Source organism: Nycticebus coucang, chromosome 12 (assembly GCF_027406575.1).
Source record: "Nycticebus coucang isolate mNycCou1 chromosome 12, mNycCou1.pri, whole genome shotgun sequence".
NCBI lineage: Eukaryota > Metazoa > Chordata > Mammalia > Primates > Lorisidae > Nycticebus > Nycticebus coucang.
The window spans coordinates 40,488,963-40,510,841 of NC_069791.1; positions in this window are offsets into that span (position 1 = coordinate 40,488,963).

A 21,879-nucleotide genomic window follows, 5' to 3' on the forward strand; every position below is an offset into this window, starting at 1 on the left:
ATGAGGCATGCTTCTGATTAGAGGGAATAACAGCCTAATGGTTTTCAGGAGCCAATAAAAGCAGCCCCTATTATAATAGAATCTTGGGCACTCTGAATAATTTCCACTCTTAATGAATAGATTATATTTTTCTTACAGTCTTCCTAGAATGCCTTTTCTCTGTAACTATGTCTTTATCAAGTTCCACTTTATCTTCTAGTTTGTGTACATATGTGCCTCCTGTACTGTGGCAGGGTAGGAATCACCCCTTTCCCATGACTGAATCTCCAAATCCTTGAGCCAGCATGGGAATGGTTAGTAGTGAATTTAATTTTCTTCCCAGGGCTTCGACCTCCCAATAGAGTTATTTCTCAATAACATATCCTCTTTTTATTACCCCATCCCTCTTCAGTAACTGACTCAGACCTAACCTCTGCTTTTTATTGTAATTTTTTTCATATTTCTATCCTAGGAGACTATTCAATTTCTTATATCATGATTTGCCTTTTGGAGAAGTATTATCCTCACAGTAGATCCAAAAAAAGAGGAGGTTTAAAAAGTACTAAGCACTGGGCGGCGCCTGTGGCTCAGTCGGTAAGGCGCTGGCCCCATATACCGAGGGTGGCGGGTTCAAACCCGGCCCCGGCCAAACTGCAACCAAAAAATAGCCGGGCGTTGTGGCGGATGCCTGTGGTCCCAGCTACTCGGGAGGCTGAGGCAAGAGAATCGCTGAAGCCCAGGAGTTGGAGGTTGCTGTGAGCTGTGTGAGGTCACGGCGCTCTACCAAGGGCCATAAAGTGAGACTCTGTCTCTACAAAAAAAAAAAAAAAAAAAGTACTAAGCACTAAAAATAAATGTCACTCACTCTATATACGTAGAGGAAAATCCTTGTTCTAGAGAGCTTATAGTTCAAATAAGGCAGAAAAATACACATAGATGACAAGAAAAACTCAAGGTTTCCTAAAATATGTGAAGGAAAAAAGAACAAGGTGACATCTTAGATAACAGCTAATCATTTGTCTCCCCCCTTAAAGAGAATGAAACAAAATGTGAGTTCTAGAAAGTGGAGAAGGAAGCTCATGAGAGAGAAAATAATTCCTTTTAATATTAAGAAACATCTATTATTCATATATATTGATGTTTATTAAAAATCTACCAATAAACTTCTGTAACTTTATTAGGTTGTCTTTCCAAATATATTTGTTATAACATATGTGTGTGTATATACATATATATAAATATGTATAAATATATACATATATATATATACTTTTTTTTTCTTTTGAGACACAGCCTCAAGCTGTCATCCTGGGTAGAGGGCTGTAAAATCACAGCTCATGGCAACCTCCAACTCCTGGGCTCAAGCAATTCTCCTGCCTCCACCTCTCAAGTAACTGGGAATTTCTTGGTTGCAGCCCTCATTGTTGTTTGGCGGGCCCAGGCTGGATTCGAACCTGCCAGCTCAGGTGTATGTGGCTGGCGCCTTAGCAGCTTGAGCCACAGGCACCGAGCAAACATACATATATTTTGTTCACAAAGTAAGGAATATTGTAAATAGTTCCTTTAACTTTACTCAACTGTAAGGTGTTATATACAATGAAACGTCTATAGCAAAGGGCAAAAAATATGATCTAATTAGCGTAGTCTAAAGCAAGGAAGAAAAATAATATTTGGAATCAATTTATTAAGTTTTTTTTTGTTGTTGTTGTTAAAGAATAAAGTGAGAGCATTCCAGATAAAATTATTTCATTCTCCTGGGCATGGTGGTTCATGCCAGTAATCCTAGCTTGGGGAGTCTGAGGCAGGAATATCACTTGAGGTCAGGAGTTTAAGACCAGCCTGAGCAAGAGTAAGACTCTATCTCTGTAAAAAATAGAAAACATTAGCTGGGGATGGTGATAAGAAGCTGTACTATCAACAATGTGGGGGGCTGAGGCAGGAGGATCATTTAAGCCCAGGACTTTGAGGTTGCAGTGAGCTATGATGATGCTGCTGTATTCTAGCCCGGTTGACAGAAACCCTATCTCAAAAAAAAGAAAGAAAAATTATTTCATTCATTCATTCATTCATTCAACAGCCATATACTATGTAGCTGTGGTCTCCAAACTCCAGGAGAGTGGCACTTGTCTGTGGCCTGTTAGGAACCAGGCTGCACAGCCAGAGGTGAGTGGCCGGCAAGCAAGTGAAGCATTACTTGTATTTACAGCTTGTCCCTATGGCTGGCATCATTGCCTGAGCGCCACCTCCTGTCACATCAGCTGGGGCATTAGATTCTTACAGGAGAGCAAACTCTACCATAAACTGGGCATGGGAGGGATCTAGGTTGCGTGCTCCTTCTAAGAATCCAATTCCTCCTCCTTCCTTGTCCCATCTTATAGAAAATTGCCTTCTATTAAAACCGTCCCTGGTGCAAAAAAGTATTGGGGACCACTGCTATATAGGATCCCTTCTATGTGTCAGCAGTTCCCCTGGGTGATGGGAATGAAAAGATTTGATCTGCTTTGGGCAGCTTAGAAAGGGAGATGGGGATGGAAGTGCTTAAGCATAGTTGGGGAAGTAGTATCTCCAGCCTTGTCATAGACTATAAATCATCCACAATGGTTGTTTTTCAAGGGTGTCCCGTGAAGTATTCAAGGTCTGTCTTGAACAACAGTCTCTCACATTGATGTTGTGGAGTGCTCTTCAGTTATGAAAGGGAGGAATTGAAAGAAATATGCAGCAGCCCTAGTTACTCTGATGCCTTGTCTGCAGCTGGGCTTCTAGACAAAATTTAGGGCCTCTGCCTGTAGGCATGGAGAGTAAAAGGGAAGGCATAGTTAAAAGTGTTTTCAAGGAGCTTGCATGTGAACCCCTGGACTAGTTCATATTAAACTCTCTTGCTTTACCCAACAGGGAGGTTCTAATTATCTACTTCTCTCTTTGTTGTAAAGGAGAATGATCAAAATTTAAATAGAGTATTAAGAAAAGAAGTACGTTATAAGACAGGGGCAGGGAGCAGGATTGGGGGGCAGTGAGTCAGGAGTCTTGCTAGATTTTATACTTGGTCTTGCCATTCATTAGTCATGAGACTTTGGATACATCTTTTAACCTCCACTTTCCACTCTGACCTCTGGATCCTTACATGGAAAGCAAAGACATAGGTCTATTTAAGACATTCCATATGACACTTTTTCCCTCTGAAGTCCTGTGATTTTATGGGGTGAGCACTTGAGTGACTGAAGTTGGAGATGTTTTGAATAGACACAGGTAAAATGTCTGCGCTACATAATAGTTTCAGTTTTTCTGCCACTCAGAAGGCTTGTTAATAGAAAAGTTTGAGAGGACAATTTCCACAGTTTTTTTCCATGCACCATCATGTTTAACTTGTACAAAGGGCTCTGTAACATAGACATCACACATGTTTTAAACAGGAAAATGGGATCCGTGGAGATATTTCATAACGTAGCCATAAGGTGTCGTAGCCATTAAGTGTCAGACCTAGGACTGAAACCAGTTTCTTCAAACATTAGATTTCAGTTTCTGTCTGCAAGGCTTTGTCTTTGTAGCCCAGGCTTCATGCCTTGTGTCTACTTCCTCACCCCGAGTCACTCCACTGCAGTAGGTACCTGCTCTGTTTCACCACACCTGCTCTTCTGGGCCACCCATGTCCCCCTGTAGGCTACTAAATCCAGTGGATGTTCTCAGTTCCAATCTTTCCTTACTTCCCTGCTGTATTCATGTAGTCATTGCTGTTACCTCTGGAAACTTTCCTCTTTTGGTTTCATGGCATCACTTCCTTGTTTTTCCTCCTGCATTTGTGGCAGTATTCTTAAAATAGAGCACCTGCAGCCAGATCAATGGGGAAGCTCATTTAAATATTGATTCCTGGGTCCCTCCTAGACCCCTTCACAGAACCTCTGTGAGTTAGCCCAAGGAGCCTGCATTTAACAAGCACTTTGGTGGTTCTTATGCACACTAACATGTGAGAACCACTGCCCAATGTGATAGTAATATCTAAATCTGTATTTCCACCCTAGACCTCTCTCTTAAGTTCTAGATGATGTATCAGATTTCCTTCCAGACATGTTCATTCTGGGACATTTCTTCTAGACTTTCCATAAGAGCATCAAACTGAATATGCCAAAACTAGTCACTTTTCTTCCAAATCCTGCACAACCTCATATATTACCTTCTTATTATCTAGCCAATACTCACATTAGAAACTTCAGTATTATTCTCCCACAGTTAGTTGGTTAAGTCATTATATTAACTATCCATTAAATATATCACAAAGTTATCTTCTCTTTATTTTCATATCCTAGTGTTAGCACTCCTCACTACTACCCGAATTGTCTTTTTTTTTTTTTCTTTTTAAATGCAAAATCTTGGGTCCAAGTGTTGGAAGTTGCTGTGAGCTATGATGCCACAGCACTCTACTGAGGGCAACAAAGTGAGACTGTCTCAAAAAAAAATTTTATTATGTGTCTTACTTGCTTAAAGTTCTCTCATGGCTCAAAGGCCTCAGAGGAGAAAATCCCATGCCTGTGCTTGTCATTCAAGGCCCTTTCTGATATGAGCTCTGCCAGCCTACATGTTAGCCATAGAGCATGGCCTACTGCTCTGTAACAAGCCAGGCTCTTTCAAGTCCCTGTGCATGCAACTGTCCCTCCCTATAATGTTTATGTAACAAACCCCTACTGATGTTTAAATTCTTTTTTTTTTTTTTTTTTTTGCAGTTTTTGGCCGGGGCTGGGTTTGAACCTGCCACCTCCAGTATATGGGGCTGATGCCCTACTCCTTTGAGCCACAGGTGCCATCCCTGATGTTTAAATTCTTCACCCACAAGTTACTTTCACTAAGAAACTGTCCTTGATTCCTTTGCACCAACCTGGTTACTCTTTCCACCCTGTTCCCACATCTTCTCTACCAAATTAGTGCAGTTTATATCTTGTTCTCTTCCTTAAACTTCCTGTATGAAGCATTGTATTTATCCTTATCATTTAGTATTCAATAAATATTATTTAAACAAATGAATAATAATATTTAATAATACATGAATATAGTACTTTATGTTTTAAAAAGCACTCCATATTTAATACTTATTTCTGTTTGTCTTATTGTGACCTGCCAGTGAATTATGTTTCTATCCTCTCTTGGATTTAACACTCTCTTTAGCTTTTTATAGATTATCCCATGTAGAGAAGAAAAAAATGGCATGGGCCCAAGAGCAGCATAGCAGCGTATGAAAATAGCTGCTTTGTAGAGAGCTGTCTACCTGGCTTTAAGAATACTGAGGATCTGTAGTTATTTTGAGTGAGACACTGAAAGAAAGAATTCAGCAGTATTTACTTCATTAAAGCAATCTACAGTCCTTCCTCTAAACATAAATCCTTCTTAGGGACAGTAATATTGATAATAGTAATATGTAGTACTTAGAAATATCGAATAATATAGTTGAACGACCTTGGGTGGAAAACCTACGTTAATTTATAATCTCTGTTGATATATGTAGCTCTAAGTGACAAAGGTCATCAGATTGCATGCCCTAAGCCCAAAGCATAAATGAAAGAACAAAGGACACTCATTTTCTCCATCATTGTTAGAGTTTTACCCAGTATGAGTACTCTCTAAATAGACTATTTTTGTCTAATGTTTTAGGTCACTACTTGCTTAAAGCAAGAATTCTTTTTCCATCTGACAGTTCATATCTTTTAATAGAAAACTGTAAACAGGCTCGGTGCCTGTAGCTCAGTGAGTAAGGGCTCTGGCCACATACACCGGGGGTGGCAGGTTTGAGCCTGGCCTGGGCCTGCTAACAATGACAATTGCAACCAAAAATAGCTGGGCGTTGTGGTGGGCACCTGTGGTGCCTGCTACTTGGGAGGCTGAGGCAAGAGAGTCACTTAAGTCCAAGAGTTTGAGATTGCTGTGAGCTGTGACGCCAGGACATTCTACCCAGGGTGATCTAGTGAGACTCTCTCTCAAAAGAAAAAAAAAGAAAAGAAAACTGTAAACATACACACCATATATATATATATATATATATATATATTATGTTAAATATATATATTTGATTTTTAACCAATTTTCCTTAGTCTCCAATTAAATGTTTGATTTAGTTATATATGAAATTATATAAATAATAATCTAAACTAGAATATCCATAGTTAATTGTATTATACTATCTAGCTCAAATTAAGGAACTTTAATGCAAATTTTTGCATTAGCACAGGCACTGCCTTCTTCAGAATTTGTATTCAACAAATGTTTAGTAATTGAATGAATCATAAAATAACTGTGTACAGTGTTGGGGGGGAAATGGAGGCTTTTAAACAAAGCTCTTCTATTTAGGATATGTTCTTCTTAAAACCAAGCAGTTATAAATTCAGAAGTGTCTTATCTATTGAATTTCTGAGCTGAAGAACATATGTGTATGGTCTAAGAAAAATTTTTAAAAGTTATGAATAATTACAATAAGAAACGTGAACAAGTTTTTAAATGAAAAGGGCTGAAAAATGAATCAGATCAGCTTAGATTTATCTCTTTCTACTGCTGTGTGGAGGGAAGGAGAGAGTTGTGTGGAACCCATTTTAGTGAAAGTCTTGATCTCCATTGGAGGCTTGCCCCACTACAATTATGTGAGTGTAGACCTAAGAGACAGCATTGGTTAGAGAGTCAGGGTGTTATTCTATTTCCAACTGGGTCATCCTGAGCCAAACTTTGCCTTTTTTTTGAGACAGAGTCTTACTTTGTCACCCTCAATAGAGTACTGTGGTGTCGCAACTCACAGCAACCTCAAACTCTTGGGCCCAAGCGATCCTCTTGTCTTAGCCACCCAAGTAGCTGGGACTATAGGTGCCTGCCACAACGCCCAGCTTTTTTTTTTTTTTTTGCAGTTGTCATTGTTGTTTTAGCTGGCCAGGGCCGGTTCTGAACCTGCCAGCCTCAGTGTATGTGGCCGGTGCCCTATCCCCTGAGCTACGGGTGCCACCCAAACTTTGCCATTTTTTCCCCTCTTTTTTCAAACTTTGCCATTTTTATGGAGTGGATAGAATTAGCTATTTATGTTCTTTACTAGAATATTTTTAGAGAGTTTTAAAAATAATCTTGATAAAAGAATGATTTAAAAATTTTTATAATTGTCATAACATTCACCATTGACAAAATGCAGTTCATCCCATTTCTCAGCAATATTTAACATGCCCAGGAGATCAGATGATATTCTAAATATCGATGAAAATAAAAGATTCAACTGTGTTCATAAAGAATTTGGTGCTAAGTATTTTGATAAGTGGAGAAACTCTTCTACTCTATGGGATCTTTGCTACATTTGATTAGAGATCCTTTATTTATAATTTATTTGTTCAACCAATTCAAGTAATGAAAACTACTCATGAATCTAATTTATCATATATTAGGCCAGGAATACTTTAGATACAAAGAAATATAAATTCAGGTTTTGGCTTAAAGCATCACTGTCAAGTTGGGGTGGGAAACAGTGGGGAAGAGAGAAGTGGACAGTTGTTTTGTCGGCAATGAATGGCATGAGAGATACTGCGTGAGATGAAAGATAAGAGTTTTAAAAATGGGCATCCATCCTGTAAGTGTGAGGAGAGGTTATTAGGGAAGCCTTTCTAGAGAAAGAGGTATCTGAGTTATGTTGCTAATTACCATTACCTTTGCAGGTATTTCTTGAACTTGGTAAATTACACCTTAAGCTAACTCTGCCTACACCTTTTTTCCTCCTCCAGTTCTGTTAGGGTATTAGATGAAAGAGGTCTGTAGCTATGTGTAGCAGAAATTGCTGACATCACTTTTTCCCTATCAGATCTTATCTGAGCTTTATTTGAACATATTGATGCCTGAATGAAAGACATATTTCCCAGGCTCCCCGAGCCCTTGGATTGAGTTCTGGTAAATGAGAACACAGACATGTATAGCATGTTATGGGAAATTTCCTTAAAAGATCGTTGGCAAATATTTGGGCATGCTTCTTTCCTTCTTTCTCCACCTGATGCTTGGAATATGTGTGAGATGGCTGTAGCTCCATTGTGGATGAAGATATGGGCCACACCCCTGAGGTGGCAGAGCAGATACGTGGTTATAGCCTGGGTCCCTAAGGACTTTAGGCAGCACAGCCAACAATAACAGCTCTTGGGTGGCACCTGTGGCTCAGTGGGTAGGGTGCCGGCCCCACATACCGAGGGTGGCGGGTTCAAACCTGGCCCTGGCCAAATTGCAACAAAAAAAATAGCCAGGCATTGTGGTGGGCACCTCTAGTCCCAGCTATTTGGGAGGCTGAGGCAAGAGAATCGCCTAAGCCCAGGAGTTGGAGGTTGCTGTGAGCTGTGTCATGCCACGGCACTCTACCGAGGGCAATAAAGTGAGACTCTGTCTCTTAAAAACAACAACAACAAAACAGCTTTTAACTGCTTCCTTCAGCCTTATAAATGAGGGGAAATCAAATTCTATCTTGATTAGGCTGATGTTATTTGGGGGCGGGGCATTTGCTGCTCGCAGCTAAACCTAATCTTATTTCTAATACAATCATAACCTAATCATATATATCTTGTTTGCCAGCACTTAGAGCAATGCCTAGTACGTGCCAGGTATTCCATGGCCTTTTTTGAATGAATGAATGAATTCATGAGTGAAATCTCACTCTCTCATTCAAAGTCACCTACATAAAATTGGCCACATGTTTCAATACCTCTCTTAGATGAACCATATTTTCTCGCTGATTACCTTGATATTTCTTGAAAGTCAGGCAAAACCTTACAGAAGCTGCTTTAACTCATTCTTGTAATTGGTCTGTTCACTTCTTTGATATTTTAATTCTAACTATAACAGATGAAAGTTAGTCAACCTTCCAAATGTCCATACTACTTCACTCTATAGATACATGGACATGATTTGCAGCGTGCACAGTGCAATAAGAAAATGTTTGGCTCCTTGCTCAAAACCTTGCTAATATGTTACCACCATATTATTGCACCCAGAAAGCAGAACTGACAGAACATTTGAACCAAAGTTGGTACTTTTGCAACTGTGCATTGACAGACATATGTCATTATTACGTTCTGCCCATCCAGCTATCAGGGAGAGGCTCAGAATACCAACAATGCCAGTGTTATCCAAATTCTCCCAAACATTCACTTTGTAGAAAAGTACTGCTATTAATAATTATTAGGAGTAAGATAAAGTTTTCAAGAAGATTTATTTAAATCCTATAGTTTGTTCTACATATAAGGAAGTTTAAAGCATAAATATTTTTTAAAATGTTTAAAAATATTCTTAAACTTTTCCTGTCTATTAGTTGGCAATGAATTTTTATTAAACACTTTGAGGTGCAGCAAAAAGCATTGGACTCAGATCTAAGCTTTGTGTCACTTCGATGCAGGTCATTTTCCTTTCTGTCTCTCGGTAAAATGGTGGAAAATTTTGCCCTCCACATTCACCATGTATGTTGAAACAGATAATATTGTCAAATATCTTGAACCACTCTGATATAAATGTTTTGAAGTATAGATGGCATTTTTTCTAAAGTAGAGAAAAAGGAAAAGTAATTAGATTAGTCCGGTCCTGTCTCTGAGCAGCTTGCTGTATTCTTTCCTCTACAGTTCATCACTTATTTTCCAAATGATTACTCAAAAATGAACCTGGAGCAGCATTTGTTCCCTTCTGAAATAGTCGTATATGAGAATTGTCTTCCATGACATTATACTCAGTTTGGGGGTGGAAACGAATTGCTTTGAGACACAGTTGAGAGAGAGAGAAACCAAACTATACCAAGATTCTGCTTATCTATGAGTCAATGCGTAGAGGTTCAAAATGATATTTCAAAGTCTTTTTTTTTTTTTTTCTGTTCAACACTCTCATTATAGGAAACCATACTGGGTAAGTCTTTCTTTTTGGACCGGAAGAATTTGTCATCAGAAGCTTTCTCTTTTCCAGTCCTTTCATACTTGAAGGTTAATGGTTGTAGTGCTGCAGGAGTAACTATAATCCCAGGCAATTATTACATGAGGCAGAATTAAAAGAGATAGGCTGAAGGACCGACCCCATTGATGGAGATGGGTTGGGGAAAAGGGCTGTTTCACAGAATGAAGGATTTTCACCAAGCAATTAGAATGGCTCTCAAAATCATTCCCAAGATATTTACGTAATTCTTGTATAGAATTCAGGAAACACTCATATTAATAGAATTGCTATGGCTTGCATTGGCCTCATTGTCTTTTCTTTCCTTTTTTTTTTTTTTTTTTTTTTTGTTAACAACTGGGTTTTGCATTATTCTTGTTTACTCAGGAAAGCCCCAAACTCAACACTTGTGCTTTATGTGATGTGTGAATTCTGAGTGAATAAAGAGGCTGTTTGCATCCTGGGTTCAGGGTTGAAAGGCAGGCTGTATTTGGGCTACGTTACAAAGAATGTTGTGATCGAGGAGCTTGCCATGACAATACCCCATCGTTGCCTTGGGTTCTGCTACCCAGGCTGTGTGGCTTCAGTGGCCAGGTGGCTGAGGAGGCATTGTGAAGGCCAGGAAGTTGCCAGTGGCTTCCCGGGTTGGAGAGAACTTGAAAGGGCAGCCCACTCAGGGTCCCGCAGGAGTCTGCATACTTCAGGCCACACTAGCATTAGTTTCGTAGCCTCTGGAGTCCGTCTCATCAAGGTGAAGACAGATGGCTGGCCTCAGAGGGTTAGCCATGACTTGGGGGTAAAATGATTTTTGCATGGCACAAAGAAATGGCCTTTGCTTCAAGATGAACCTTCCAAACTTTCCATCCAACCAGAAGAATGTCTGAGAAACAGGACAGTCTTATCGTAACCAAGTTCTACCATGAGGTTACACAGCAGAGGATGTGGGGGCACATGGAAAGTGAAGTTTCTAGAAAACACCAGAGGGACCAAACATAACCCTGACTTGGCCTTCTGCTTTCCCTCAAGGCCCCTCTGGACCCAGGGCCAGGAGACACTTTGTCCAGCTGACATTGGGAATGTCCTAATGCTCTGTGAGTGTATCCAGGTGTCCGCTGAGTCCCGTCCCCTCTGCTGGTGGGTTTTGGAGGCTTTCCTCAGGATCCTTTCCATCGCTGCTTCTCCTGCATCTTCTCCAAGGTGACCCGGGCTGGAGTCCGCTTGTCCAGGCCATGCCATTTCTCCTCCTTTGCTCACATCATCGCTTCCAGGAGTTTCGCCTCGTCTGTGACCTCCTTTCTCTTCTTCTGCTTGGTCATGCCACGCTCTGCAATGCCTCTCAGCTTCCAGGGTGCCCTTCGAGCTGCAGATAGGCCTTCATGCTACTCGTCTGCAGTTAAGTATACACTGGCCTCGTTTTCTATACCACCTTGTTTAACAAATGAGAAAGTAGAGACAGGAGTGGCTGCATAATTTGCAGTGTGCACAGTGCAGTAAGAAAATGTTTGTCTACTTGCTCAAAAATTATTAAGCATCTCAAGAAGACAACAGCAGAGCAGTAAGTCACAGGTGCCTCTGAGAGCAGGGCCCTGTGTGATGACGGCACCTGTAGCATGCCTACAGAGCCAGTCCCGAGAAGGGGTCAGGTGGGTTAAATTATTTGCCCATATGATAGAATTGGTTAGGAGCAGAGCTAGTCTCTTGATTGCTTGTTTCGTTTTTTCTTTTTGTCCTCTGTATTCTACTGTTTCTCCATATCACTTTATATTTGGCTTAGAGGAATATATATTTATTCATTCATCCTTTAATAAATATTTCTTGAACACAGACTATGTGGCAGGCATTGTGTTAGGAATTAGGGAAATGGTTATATGACATACTTCCTGTCATTAAGTACTGCTTAAATATTGGGTGCAGAAAAGGAACTCAAAGGAAAAAATACCCATCTCTACAGAAGTTATGGGGAAAATGGAACTCCCATGTACTACTTAAATAGGTATTAATTTTCTGGACAAATTGGCCATATGTCTTAGAATGGGTATACCCATTTCGGCCCAGAAATGATACTTCTTGGAATTTATCTTAAGGAAATAATAAGAAATGTGGGTAAAGTGATATGTTCAGACTTATTCATCACAGTGATTCTCTTTTCTCATAAATGCCCAATAATTTGTTAGGGTTTTTCTAGACACCTTTTGGCAAATCTATGCCATTACACAACACGCAGACATTAAAAATGTGGTTTTAGGAGACTATTAACAGGGAAAAGGTTAATAATATATAGTAGTGAAAAAGTAACTTTCCAGAAGTGGTGTTCCAGTTGCTAATCACACAGCTTTTAGCAGATGATACAATAAGGGGTCAAATGGGGAAGATCAACGAACTAGAGAACACAAGAGTGGCTGGAAAGCTCAGAGACTTAAAAATAACTCAAATATTTTCTCCTCGCCACGTTTTACAAAACAGATATCTTTTAAAAGATAAAAACATTACCCCAGCAAAGATGACTATATTAGCTAATCACTAAGAGGATAATTATGTTATTAAAATTTCAGATTAAATGCTTTTCTTATAATAAAATATTTTAAAACTAAACCTCTTATAATGGGCCATTGCTCTTTTATTTTCTTGCTTCTCTTTGGCTATAATACTCTTCACATGATGATTTAAGCCTTTTCCTCAGGTTCCTTTATGCATAGTAATAGCTAGTGGCTTTTTATTATATGATGCTAACTGAATATGGGATAAAAATCACCTGTCTTAACATCCATCACACTGATGGCTAAACGTGAGGGTTTTATCAGTCCACTTGTGGTCATAACATTAGAAGCGGAAGACCTTGGAAGGAAGGAAATTGAACTTAGAACACAGGACCTGGCCTTGAAGACACGTGATTTGGATTTAAATCTCAGCTCTGCTTGCTGTACTGTGAAGCCTTAGGCATCTCTTAACCTCCTTAAGTCTTGGTTTCTATAAAGCAGCAATAAATATGGCTGCCCTGGCCCTTTGCCAGGGTCATTAATCAAATGAGATAATGCGGATGAAAGTGTTTTGCAAGCCGTGAAACACTTCACAGACAAGATTCTTCTTATTGTTGTTATCCAATGAAAGATGCTTATAAATCATATTAATATTTAAGAAAAAATTATTACTATTATATATTGATGGTTACTATGAGCTAGAGGCACAGCTATAAAGAGAGACTTTTTTGAGGAAAAATACAACTCTTGAAATGAGTATTACTATATGTACAATCTTTAAAGACAAAATTATTCCTGTTGCTTATTATTATTTTTTTTAATGTGTAAGATGAACAGAAGGCCCACTAGGCTTATAAGAAATATGAGCCCCTATAACAATAAAAAATGTGGGTAACAAAATGCTCATGGTTTTGGTCTTTAATAACGATTTGCATTGCTAACGGTAGAATCATTGAAGCCTACCCTGTTTTATTTCCATGCTTGTGCCACTGTCTCATCCCTTACCCTCATTTTTTTTTCAGTGTAATTTTACTTTTGTTTTTTCTTGTTGTTGTTGCAGTTGTCATTGTTGTTCAGCTGGCCCAGACTGGGCTTGAACCCGCCAGCCTCGGTGCATGTGGCTAGCACGGTAACCACTGTACCACAGGCAACGAGCCCCTTATCCTCATTTCTGTTGGAATCGCCAGAACGAAAGAATAGCATAGCAGTTAGCCCCACATAGAGACAGTGTAAGCTCCACATAGATATCAGTTGTCAATTGTCCTCTCATTTTATTTTTCTCTATGATCTTAAGCCTCCCTATTTAGAGAAAATGAGAGATGGCTCCTTCTCAAAGAAGGTGGGAGACCTCCAGAAAAGCAGAGCTTTCTCTACTGCCGGAAGGAAGCTCCTTTCTTCTTGTAGTGAGTGTGGACCATGTTGGGTCTGATTTTTAGGTTCTAACTCAGGTTGGATATACACAGGTGCCCATTAAATCGTTATTAAATACATAAACTGATTGATTATAGCATGGATGAATTACTATGTTCTCAAGAAAAGGTATCAATATCCTTTTTTTGTTTTGTTTTGAGACAAAGTCTTATTCTGTTGCCCTGGGTAGAGTGCCGTGGTGTCAGCATAACTCACAGCAACCTCAAACTTCTGGGCTCAAACAATCCTCCCGCCTCAGCTGCCTGAGTAGCTGGGACTACAACGCCCAGCTAATTTTACTGTTTTTGGCAGAGACAGGTTTTTGCTCTTGCTCAGGCAAATCCACCTGCCTTGGCCTCCCTGAGTACTAGGATTACAGGCATGAGCCAGAGTGTCCAGCCCATCTTTTTGTTAATTAACCTATTTAACTATATATAGATGATATTCCAAGGACTTTGACCTTGAAATTGTCTATGGATGCAATTTCTCAATATAAAGTGACACAGAATAATATTGTTAAATCAAACACTTGTGACTTCCCATATTTGGGGAACACTTATAAATATCTATTTTGAATATTGATAGGGTAAAGTCTCTGTTCTCTTTTCTATCAATGGTTTAATTGTTTTTTATTATCTGAAATGTTAAAGTCAGTGGAATTCATGCCTAACCAAACTGAATTGAATTTCCATTTTCTGCTGTTAAGTTTGGAGTGATTAACATTTACAAAGGAAAGGCAAAGAGGTTATTTCCAGGCAAGTTTTGTGTTTACAAGTTGTGGAAAGATTGTTTATTTTGAATAGTGAAATTGATCTTGGGGTGATCAACTTTTCAAACAAGATGGACTGTGGCTTTTTAGAACTAAAGGCACAGAAAATGAATTATAAAACCAAAATCTGAAAAGGATAGAGTTGCATTGATGAGTTATTTTTAATATGAAATTGCTGTTATCTATTTCTTTTGTTAGATTCATGGATTTTGTAGTTGGAGCATTTGAACTAGTTAATATATCACGTTTACTTATATCCTTATTGCAGAGTCTGTAATTGCTTGTCATTTTATGATGTTTTATTTGTTTCGTGCTATTGTTTACCCTCATGACCTAGATTTATAGAATTCTACCCCTTGTTTACAGTGCCCATTTTCTTTTCTAATTCTTGCCAGAAAAAAATTAACTGCACTTTGCTGGTTTCCTCTGTGACTTGTCTCTTGCTTAGGTCCCAAGTTTCTGCCTAACTGGTTGGAGGAATACTTCTGGGCTTGCCACTGTCATTTGTTTAATCAGGTCCAGGTCATGGGAACAGAGCAATGATTCTGAGAATGATTTATCCTCATTTGAGGTCTGGCTACTCCAGAGAATAGACTTCACATTATGGGAGCCACAGCATCCTGTCTGGAGGCAGGGGACACGTAGCCCTGAGAAACCATTCTAGGAAAAAAATCTGAACATTAAAGTGAAAGTGGGGGAGGCTGGTGGGTAGGCTTGAATAAAATATCTGCCAAGCTTGAATGGCAATTACCACCAGTGACATACTTGACCTCACTTGTCTCACCTTAGTTAAAATGAATTTATTTTTATTGCTTCGACCTCATAGCAATCATATTCCTTTTAGATGCCAACCAGCCATTTTTCTGTAAAAGTTTGCTAAATTGATTATAATTGTTTTGTGTAATTATTAATTCATTTATCGAAATAAAATGTCTCTAGTAGAAAAATAGATACAACTTTAAAAACATTTTATGTGATAATAAAGGAAACATCTTGGTATTCTCCAGAGATGTCTCTGGGTATTGAAAATAAAGGCAGACTATTAGTATAATGGTACAGTAACATAATATCTCTACCCTGATCACAGATCTAGTAATTGTATACAATGCCTTTTGCCTTCTATACTTCAACATGCCATTGAGGTTTTATAAAATTATATGTAAGAACCACTTTTGTCCCATAGTAAATAAGGTTTCCTTTTCTTCCTCCACGAGCTTTTTCTTAAAAGATGATTTACTGATCCCAAAAGGATTTGTGGGATAATAAAGGATAATTGCTTAAAATGGGGCTGTGGAGCATGCAAATGAAAACAAACTGTTGGGATTGGTAATATTCCTCGGAAATTACAATTTTAAATATGTTTGCTTATTTTCAGTTCAAAACACTTTTTTTTTTTTGGGGGGGGGATAGGGTCTCACCCTGTCCCCTAGGCTAGAGTGCACTGGAATCATAGCTTACAGCAAACTTCTGGGCTCAGGCATTTCTCCTTCTTTAGCCTCTGAGCAGCCAGAACTATAGGCAAATGCTGCTACATCTGGCTAATTTTTTTGTATTTTTTATGGAGATGGGGTCTTGCTGTCAGGCCAGTCAAAACACTTTTAAGGAATTCTGCCATATGTGCAGGATTTCAAATGACTGACTTCTGATTGTCGTAAGCCCAGCTGGAACACAATATTTGGAAAATCCGGTCTTTGCTGGGCAATATAGTCAAGGGTGGGATTCAGAGTGGTAAGGAATGAGGTTCTCAAGACGTTCTGATGTAAGTTCAGTGGCCAGAGCGGGGGAAAAATAAGTTTTTCTGTGTCCTTATCATGTTTGTGTAATAAAAAAAATTACTGCAGTAAAGAAATGGCACAATAGAAGGTACTCATAGAGCTTTAAAAGATTGCAATACATGAGACATGCATGTCATTTAATTATGTGCTGATTTACCTGTTCAGACATGTCTTTGCCATCCCTGGGTATTCATCAGAAGTTCAAGTATACTTACAATTAAGATTTTAAGTACTTAGCAACATACATATATAACATTTGAATAATTACATTTGGGGGTGTAGATAAAATAGAATAATAAAGTTTCTTTTAGAATTATATGTCTGCATATAAAACCAATGACTTTCCTAATATTATGCTGCCAAGCATTAATTTTTAGCTAAAAATAAAATTAACTTTGCTACTAAAAAATCCATTTTTTTTCCACTAGTGCTGAAATTTAAAATATATCATGTAATCAAGTGTTTTTAGAATATATGCACATCAACTGTTGGTTAACTTAGAGGTTACACAGAAACCCTTAGGCAGATTTAAAATATGATAAACTTGTGGAGACAATATCCAAACATTTTTTGCCCTCATCTGACAATCTTTCAAGGAATATAAATGTATATTTTAAACCCTCTCTCCTTCAAGTCTTACTAAATTGGTTAAGTTTTCCAATATTAGAGTATTTGTAGTACACAAAGAAAGTAGATGAAATAATTGAATGCTATCTCTGTGCTGCAGGAATAACCAGAATTCAAATTAAGGACAGAAGCTTCTAGGAGTCTTTTTTCTTTGTGACTAAACCTTCCACACCCATCAGAAGAGGACAGAGTTCAATGGGTGAGTGAGTAAAGCTTCCTTTAAAGCAGTGGCTCACGGATTTTTTTTTTTTCCAGTGACTTTTTGCCAACAAAATGCCCCATACCCCATACCTTTCTTCCCCATAGTAAGTGCTTTTTTGAAGGTTACTTCTGAAGTGATTCATAAGCCAGTTAGTCCCTTGCTAACTTAATTACTCCCAGCGATAACAGCAGTTTAGTGCTCTATGAATTAAGTTTCATTGTGATAGGATAGTACCTGAATGTAAGAAAAAGGAACATATAACTCTTTAATGTCCTTCTTCCTACAAAAGAGAAAAATCATATAGAAATAGCTATGCTTAAAAAAAAAAGTTAATATACTATTGTGGTGGTCATCTAGGTCCATGGATCCTAACAATTAGAAATTATTTCTTTAATTCAATTTTTAATTAAATCATAACTGTATATATTTATGGGGTACAATATGATGATTTAACATACAATATGGAATGCTTAAATCAAACCGATTAACATAACCATCACCTCACTTACTTATTTTTTGTGGTAAGACAGTTATAATTTACTCTTAGTTATTTTGAAATATACCCTTACATTGTGCACATTAGACAAGTTCCCACCAAATGCCCTCTCTCCTCCTACCAATCACCCTTCCTCTTCCCCTCCCCTTTCCCTTCTCTTCTCTCCTCTCCCCCTTGTTAGACTATATTTGTGTTTTATCATTTGTAAGAGAGTGTGTTTATATACTGATTTCATAATAGTATTGAGTACATTGGAAACTTTTCTTTCCATTGTTGAGATACCTTACTAAGAAGAATGTGTTCTAAATCTATCCAAATAAACACAAAAGATGTAACGTCTCCATCTTCTTTGATGGATGAATAGTATTCCATGGTATACCACAGTTTGTTAATCCATTGATGGGTTGATGGGCATTTGGGCTGCTTCCACGACTTGGCAATTATGAATTAGGCTGCAATAAACTTTTGGGTACAAATGTCTTTGTTGTAAAACGATTTCTGTTCTTCTGGGTAGATACCTCATAATGGAATTATGGGATCAAACAGAAGGTCAACTTTTAGTTCCTTGAGAATTCTCCATACTTCTTTCCAAAAGGGCCGTATTAGTTTACAGTCCTACCAGCAGTGTAGAAATGTTCCCTTCTCTCCATGTCCACGCCAACGTCTGCAGCCTTCGGACTTTGCGATGTGGGCTAATCTTACTGGAGTTAGGTGATATCTCAAACATTTAGAAATTCTTGATGGTTGGAGAAGGGACTAAAGTATTCTAAACTACCAAGCATTCCTATCTGCAACTCCTTCCCAAACGGTAGAAGGTTAATTTGTCTTGGGGTTACCAACTCCTTTGTTTTGAAAGGACTCATGTTTCCTGAGCTAAGTGTTTATAATTAAGCCAATGACATTTTTTTGGTTTGGTATCTGTAAAATTAAGTGTCCACTATTATCTTTGGGGAAATCCATTGATAAAATCTGCTGAATTTGGGGGAGGGTAGATGCCTCTCAGAAGAGACTTAAATTACATGACCTGGCTCTGTTTCTTAAAGCTGAGCCTGAGACAGAGGGCTGGCAGATTTGGGGTGAGTGAGAGGGTTGGGAAGTGGCCATTCTTCAGAAAAACTCTTGAGCTATCAGTGGGATTCAACCGGGCCCTCTACTTTGTACAACTTCCGCAGAAGAAGGAATCCTTATCTGTTGCTCCTGAACTGGGAGGAGAATGGAACAGTTAAGGGAGAGGCCATGTGGTACAGAAAGAAGTCTAGAGCAGGAACTCTATTTTTTAATTTTATTTATTTTTTTGAGACAGAGCCTCAAGCTGTTGCCCTGGGTAGAGTGCTGTGGCGTCACAGCTCACAGCAACCTCCAACTCCTGGGCTCAAGCGAGACTCCTGCCTCCGCCTCCCAAGTAGCTGGGACTATAGGCGCCCTCCACAACGCCCGGCTATTTTTTGGTTGCAGCCATCATTGTTGTTTGGCGGGCCCAGGCTGGATTCAAACCCGCCAGCTCTGGTGTATGTGGCTGGCGCCTTAGCCGCTTGAGCCACAGGAACTCTAAAGCCATCCTGCATTAGTTCCAACTTAGGTAAATCACTTCATTAATTTGCTCATTTTTCTTCAATTACAAGAATCAATCTAGGTAAATCACTAAAGAGGTGATGTTTTAAGACTTGCTCTGGGGCGGCTCCTGTGGCTCAGTGAGTAGGGTGCCAGCCCCATATGCCGAGGGTGGCGGGTTCAAACCCAGCCCCGGCCAAACTGCAACAAAAAAATAGCTGGGTGCTGTGGCGGGCACCTGTAGTCCCAGCTACTCAGGAGGCTGAGGCAAGAGAATCGCTTAAGCCTAGGAGATGGAGGTTGCTGTGAGCTGTGTGATGCCACGGCACTCTACCAAGGGCCATAAAGTGAGACTCTGTCTCTACAAAAAAAAAAAAAAAAAAGACTTGCTCTGAGTATTTCCACCATAAAACCTTAGATGAGGTTTTATGTGATAATTCTAGATGGCAATTGGTTTCTGCTCACTCTGGATTCACTTTGGAATTAAAATTAATCTTGGTTAAGAGCAATGGAATTATGTGAATGTAGCTTCCTTCCCTTATAATTGAGATTAGGACTCTTATTATTCCAGGTCTAGGGTACAGATGAGCTCAGGGGACATTTCCAGATTGATTAGCTGCAAATATGTTAGTTATAGACTAGTGGTGCCATCGGAAGGATTTCTGTAGCTGCCATGGTTTTTCTGCTGCAGCCTGCTATCCAAGACTTGGTAGTTTCACAGAATGAAGGAAGCAATGGTAGAAGAAGAGCCGACAGGTATTTCTATGCTGACTGGTGTAAGACAGAAAGTGTGTTTGTGTTAGCTGGTTAATTGAGAAGTGCTATAGAATCGTCTTGGTGTGATAATACTAACAGCAGTATTCCATAAAACCACATGAATTTTCTTGAGATCCTAAATTGGCTTTTAAAACAAGGTGCTCTTTTATTTTAACATTGTAATATTTATCCCAGCATGGAAGTATATGTCTGTATTTCCAGCTACTTGGGAGGCCAAGGTAGAAGGATTGCTTGAGCCCTGAAGTTTGAGGCTAGCCTGAACAGGATAGTGTGACCTTATCTCTTTTTTAAAAAGGAGCATTTATATTACATTTAATTATGGTGGTAAAATTCTGTACTACATTAACTTTGTCTAACAATAGTCAGTTTTTTCTATAATAGGATATTTTTCTGAGCTGATGTTAAAATGCAAACTAAAGTCCAGGAAGAGAAAGCTAGAAAAAGGGGGATAATTACAGAATCACAAACAAACAAAAATGTCCAGGAAAAGGCTGCATATGGAAATGTGCTCCAAATACTTTTAACAATGTACGGTTTTTGTAGTTGGAATATTTTAGGTTAGAGTTCTAGGAATTGTACAAATACTTATTCTTCACATTTTCACGAAGATAATACTAACCTAAGTTTTATAAATGGACACTAAGGATTTAAAAAAAAAATCATTGCAAGAAACAAAGTCAAGGCTCCTGACTCTTATTTCCTGCTATAGCCAGTAACTCAGTGCCCTGGGATCCCTGGGCTGTGAACTGGTGTCAGTCCATGGCCTGCCAGGAACTGGTCCGTCAAGCAGGAGGCGAGCAGCAGGCAAATAAGTAAAGCTTCATCTGTATTTACAGCTGTTCCCCATTGCTCACTTCACTGCCTGAGTGCCTCCTCCTATGACATCAGGGGCATCCTCTCATCGGAGGATGAACCCTACTATAAACTCTTCACGTGAGGGATCTAGCTCCCGGCTCCCACTGATTCTGCATTATAGTAAGTTGTATAATTATTTCATTACACATTACATTGTAATATTAATAGAAATAAAGTACACAATAAATGTAATGTGTTTGAATCATCTTCCTCCCTAGTCCATGGAAAAATTGTTTTCCATGAAATCAGTGCCTGGTGCTAAAAAGGTTGGGGACCACTGGCCAGGAGGATACTCTTTTCTCTGAAAAAGTTCCAACTGTCTGAAATCTTCCATCTGGAACAGGGTCCTTGCGATCAACAGGAACTGTATTAAAGGGCTGCAGCATTAGGGAAGTTGAGAGCCACTGATCTAGAATCTCCACTGGGAGAAGTCTTCCAGAAAGTAGTTACCTTTGGTACCATGCATTTACCATGGTTAGAGTAAAAATCTGCTTTTGCATTCTGACACTTTTATTTGAGATTGACTTGTGACATATCACAGAATTCTCAAATTTACCAACCGTGGTAGTTCAGTTACCTGGTCTCATTTGAAATGTCTTCCTTTTCCATATACAGGTACTGTACTATATTTAAAACCTCATAACGTCCCCATAGAATTAAGAACTTTGTCTGCTGAGAATTTTTTCCTTTGTATGTAATTGCCAGAGTCAACTTGAAAGCATGTGTTTGAGGAGACCAAGTCCATGGGCAAGGCACATGATGTCAAGGTTAGGCCCTCCACAGTTCCCTTCTTTCTCAGAGCGAATGCTGAGTGGACTGAGGAGTGGAAGCTTTCTTAAATCAGCATCATATCATTTGAACTTAGTCACCTTAGTGCTCAGTGAACACAAAGTACTCATTTGCCCAATTTAAAGTCCTAGGCCTGTTTGAGAAATTCAGTAAAACCAGCCAAATTTGTTATATCCCTTAATATTTCAAAGTTCCATAACCTGAGACCTTTTCTCCTTGGTTGAATATTTCCTTGGCCTACATAAGGAGAACTGTGTCTGTGTAGTATATTGCAG